Consider the following 6,000-nt stretch of genomic DNA (forward strand, 5'->3'; position numbering starts at 1 on the left):
CTAAGGTAATTAAATAATGACAAACATTTGACTTTAAGATCCCATATCCTTCAAAGAATTCATGCTGATTGAAAACTTATTATTCTATCAACTTTCGAAGTTTGTAAGAGCAATATATAAAATCTGTCCCTACTTGTCCCCCAATCATTTTAGGCTTTGTCCAGATTTTTTTGCTCTAAGAGGCTAAGAGGTATGGTGCTAGTACATACTTGCATATCACAAGAATGCTGAATTTAAGGAGACAATGTCAAAATCCAAAGAGACAGTCTGGATCACTTCCTTCTGAACAGGCCAAGAAAGGTTGTCAAGAACTGTAAGGCTTCCTGAAGCCTACTGTCAGTGATATCAGTCCAGTTGGTTGCAAAAGATGTGCATCTTGTCATCAGAACTTAGAATGACATTAAAGAAAAATTGGTTTAAGACTGTATGCACTTGGAAACTTAAGAAATTGTGACAGACTAAACATCAAATTGAAAACTACAACAAAGGCTAAAGAGCCATATCAGGTAATCAGCTATGGGCGCCTGTTTTGCAATGTACCTATGAGAATTGCAGTTAGACCTCTTAGTTCACATATCTGACTGTAACACTTGTATTGTAGAGTCTACCCCCAAATGTGTTTATTGCTTAATTATATTCCATCTGGCAGAATGACACTAAATGCTAAAAGTTAGCAACATGCATTTCATAAGTCCTTAGGGTCAACAACACAAAGATTATTATTATATTCCATTTATTTGTTTTGCTTTCAGGATCTTGTTGCATAGTGCCTACACTATAGGCTTTATGTACATATTCATGAACCTTTATCTTCATGCTTTTTTGTTCCTACTTGGAAAAATCTTAGATTCTTGTGGTTCTGACACATAAATATATGTTTTTGCTGACACTGTCATATTAAATTACTTGAAAGCTTCCAGCATTCTTTTTAGTTAAAATGCAACACTATATCATTAGATTTAAAAAGCTATTTTAGGTGTAATTTATAATGTAGAAATGTGCTGTATTTCATAAAAGAGAGTAAATAATCATATTTGTATATATTTCGACGTTATGATTATTTTTATTACAGAATCCTTTATAATTGAGCTTGTATTGCCATATAATTCATTATAACACCTGTACTTTGCAGGCAAATATTTTGCACAGAAAAAGCAAAAGAAAATATTGAAACACTGTTAGAATGCATAGCAGTTCTCCTCACGTGGATTTTCTTTAGCAGAAATGCATTTTGTTGACTGAACATCAGCTGATGTGTGAGACTGCACCTTTAAGATCAGCAGGATTTCTTCACATTGCATCAGTACTCCATCTCAAAATAGGATCAGAGGCCAGAAGACGCAAGTGCACATGCTAGTGTAAGTTCACATTACTATCTGACTGGCAAATGAGCTTTTCAAAGTACAGGCATGGAGCCAAGTAGAAGTTGTACTACTGCCTTTGCAGAGTAGACAGCTTTATTATCCTTTCGAACAACATGGCCATGATTTGTAAGCTTAGCAAATAATCAGAAATGTTAAGCCTTAGCTAAAAGATAGGATTATCAGGACTTAAAGTGAAAGGACAAAAGTGCCTAATGTAGGTAGAATCTTACCAAGTAAAGTTTGATGTGAAGGACACCATGTGGCTGATTTTTAATACTACATTTATGGTATCACAGTTGTAGGGCATTACATTTCACCTTTAGGTAGAGCTACCTTTAGTACTGAAGGCATATCATATATCTATATATATATATATATATATATATATATATATATACATATATATATATATATATATATATATACACACACACACAATAAAATATGTTCTAGTACAGTGCACATTAGTAAATGCATGCTTTTTGTACTAATGAATCTTTACAGATCAGCATAATTATTGCTTTATCTTTAGAAATGCAATTAAGAAAAAATATCGTTAAATTGCAGTAATATATAAAAGGAGAACAGTGGAATATCTGCGATTTTTCACACCATACAGTACCAGTGCTACAAATCAGACTGCAAAACTAAAAAAAAAAAAAAAAAAAAAAAAAAAAAAACGTTAGTGACAGAGATGGCAGGTGACATCACTGCAATACGGCTGTGTGTGCTGCAAATTCTGAAAGAAATTATCCTTTGTACTGAATGTATGCAATTAACTTTGGTGATAACGAACATGTCTGAGCTAGAAGCGTAACATGCACTTACCTGTCCAGAAAGAAGCTTCAAATACCAACAGTTTGTTAAGGTAAGTTTGCAACATGAAAGTAAAAGTGAAACCTCTTTTCAGCATTAAAAAACAATAAATAAAATAAAAAGAAAGAAGAATAAAAAACAGGATCTAGGAAAAAAGAACTTTTATGTTAAAACTTGTGGTAAAATGTCTACAATGTTAAGTTTCAGATGAAAACATTTTCAAGGCTGTATAGATTTATAAGGCTACATCATTTTCAGTATTTTTTTAAACAATATTATCATCATAATCTTTAACTATCTCCTACAAAAAAGGCATAAATTATAATAGTGATAAGTTTTATATTGTGTCTCTAGTATTTTATACAACTATGCAGCATTCTGGAAGACCTGCAGTTTGCCATACATAACAGGAGAAACTTGGATGCTAGATGATGCACAAAATGTCTATGGCACAATCCAGAAAGGAACATCAGTCCATAGTCCTGTACCCTGTGCTCTGCAGTAGCCAGGATCAAGTGGCTTCTGTGGCAGTTCAGGATGGCATCCCCTTAGAAAACAGATCCAGCTGGAGTAATATCTTAATCATATGTATTCGAGAAAGTGGAGACTATGTAGTTACTGATATACTGTTACTCTAAAATGGATAGAATACGTTGACCTGGACAACCAGTCTGGATCTTAACAGACCAAGACATGTTTTGAGCGCAGTTATAATATTTTCCACAAATCAATGGCTTATTAGAAACAAAAATAGGTAAAAATGGCCTCGCGAATACTGTATGGTTAGTTACTGAGCTCAGAAAGAAAGCAAGAAAATGTATGACTGACAGATAGAAGACAATTATCTGTGCTATTTCAAATGATCACATTAGTGATAGGCTATTGAGAGAGAGAGTCTGAATTAATTTTTGACAAAATGCTTGATGTATGCAGTAAAAAGTGAGTAGACTAATATTCATTTTAAAGGGTCTATATTACCTTGTTGAAAGGCAATTTCATCAAATGCCTTTTCATTGACACATAAACAACAAAGTCCCAAAACTCTGAACGGCCACTTCAGTGAATTTTTTCCCAGGGGAAAAAAACACTTGGCCGACATCAGGAACCTTCCCTTTATACCATTGTAGTGCAATCTCAGAGCTGGTATATTTAGTTGGGTGGTGTGGGGGGCAAAGCCTCCCACTTCGTATGGTCTGAGAGTTTGTTTGGTATTTGGTTGGCCAAATGATTTTTTTTCTGTGGGAAAAAATTCTCTGAAGTGGCCATTTAAAGTTTTGGGACTTTGCTGTTAATATGCTGATGAAAAGGCATTCGATAAAAATGTCTTTCGATCAGGTAATATAGACCCATTTTAAAGGGTTGTTAGAGGAACTCAAAGTGTGACACAACCCTTACATTTCTTTAATAAGTTTTTACACTCATTCCTGGCTTCATTCTCTTTAATATCCATTTATACTGTCAAAATGTATGCAGTACTGATGTTACACATTAATCAGGGTTCCCTGCGTGTATTCATAATCTAATTCCATGTATGAACTTTATTTGAGCATGTTTGGTTGATGAATTGATTCCTCACGTTTCTTTTCTCTGTGCTTATACATATATATGTGGGCTCAGATATATTGCTGAGATCTGTACTCCAAGACATCCAGAATCTTGGGAAGAGTCAGACAGTTTTGTACTGTTTAAATCATTTGGCATCTGATTAAAAATAGTAATGTAAGAAATGTGTGAGAGCATGTCTCTTCCACATGAGTTAGAGGTGGTTTGCCTTCAAGCAAAAAAAAATGTTCTGACTTTGTCATTTACACATATCTGTGCTGTAGTTTGAATACATTTGTTCAGGCTTTTTATTTACTTAAGGAATGCATATTGTACAATTGTGTCAAATGTCGTATGCTTCCAACAATTTATTTTTGTGAATAGTTATGGATCCTCTGCTTCAGTAATGCCTATCATCCTTCTTTTCTTAAATTTCTTATATTTGGGTCATTTTGCTCAAGTAAAAGTATGTATGAACAATTGTAATTTGTTGGTCCTATATCCCAGCAACCCATCAGGGAATTTTGCATACCACCAGAGGTCTTCACATTCCTCTTCTTTTCAAATGCCAATCTTTCCCTCCCTGTGTCCTTTATTTATCTCCTTTAATTCCATCTGTATCATTTTCCCTTTTGTAACTTTTATACCACTTTTGCATTCCCATACTTACCCACTTTGTTATAACAGAAGTATTTTATTTTTGAAACTCCACAAAACAATGAACCAGATTCAGAAAACTTTCTCACATTGCACTAAGCATATCTGCACAATGAGTGGTCATGTGCAATTCAGAAACACACATACTGCAAGCAGGAAATGCCATGAAGCATGGTTGGGCATGACAGATGCTAATAGCTGGGTAATGGCATGGTAGTGAGCAACATTATTAAAAGAACTGTCTCGTGGTATACAAATGAGGAAAAGCAAGATTGTGGAGTGATTCATAAACGTATAAAAGCCACACAACAGAGCTGCATCCACTAATAATTTCGTTTGGTTGAACGCTCACGATCATGCTAATGGAACTGTTAAGTGATTTTAGGAGTTGTTGAAATGTAAATAAATGTGTTACTACATGAGGCTTTTATTAACCCTACTGTGCACAACAGAGTAAATTGTCACCTCTGTAGGTGGCAGGTAATCTGACCGTGCTTAATGCTTCATGGATTCCAAGACACTGACACTGTGAACTGATATTAAGCAGACAGGGACAATAAGCAAGAAACTGTAGAAATGTGTTGGCCTTCTCTGCAGCCTGGTCATTGTCTCAAATTATTAGTTCCAGTGAATACTAAGGCATGTGTGGCTTCACATATATTTGCTACAGGGCCTTTAAGCAGTCTATTCAATCAGTTTCTATATCTGCTTTATATTTAGAGCCAATGACAAAGGAAATAAGGGACTCAAAAATTCAAGGTTATAATTGGTATGGTAATCAAGAAAAGGTGCCCTTATTTGCAGATAATATTTTTTTGTGTGTTAGATATAGCCAGAAAAGGAAATATCGGTGTTGTGGAACATTTTGAGACAGTTTCAAATCTTTATGGGATAAAAACAGTTATAGCCATTAATGATGTATCCGCACACAAACTGGTTCAGCAATACCCATATTTATGGGGACACGATAACATGAAGCATTTACAGGTATGGAGTAAAAAAGGCTTCTGTTATGGCAGTTAAGAATATGTAGGAAGACACTAAACAAAACATAATACAAAAACTGAGAATCTGGAAGCTCTTGTTTATGAATATGGATAGTAAGATACAAGCAGTGAAAATGTTTGCAGTTTCTTTAGTTTTATAAATAGCTCAAGCATATTTTCTCAACCAGAGTAGAGATTGTGTACAATAATTAATGAAGAGTTGAAGGAATTTATCTAGGAAGGGAACAGGGAAAAAGTTCCTAAAAGAACAAAATAGCTTAGGATAACCTGATTTGAAGCGACTATTTTAGAGCTATGCAATTAATGCCCATCTACATAATACAAGCAGAAGTTTAAAATTCAAAGTGAAAATTGATGATGACTAAGTGTGGGGGTGGTCGAGAAATAAGGAGAGAATGGGATTTTGGATGCAGTTAATCAAAGAGAATAATAACAGTCACCATCATCATCATCAACCCCTTTTTCACATTTTTCTACATGAGGTCAGGGTGTCATGTTAATTGTTGCCATCTCTCTTAATTCACTGCCACACTCCTGCCTTCTTCGACACTCATGCCTGACTGTTGCAGATTTTCTCTAACACAATCCATCTACCTCTTTACTTGATGTCCTCC

This window comes from Protopterus annectens, chromosome 3.part1, assembly GCF_019279795.1.
Source record: "Protopterus annectens isolate FY-2018-M chromosome 3.part1, PAN1.0, whole genome shotgun sequence".
NCBI classification, from domain to species: domain Eukaryota; kingdom Metazoa; phylum Chordata; order Ceratodontiformes; family Protopteridae; genus Protopterus; species Protopterus annectens.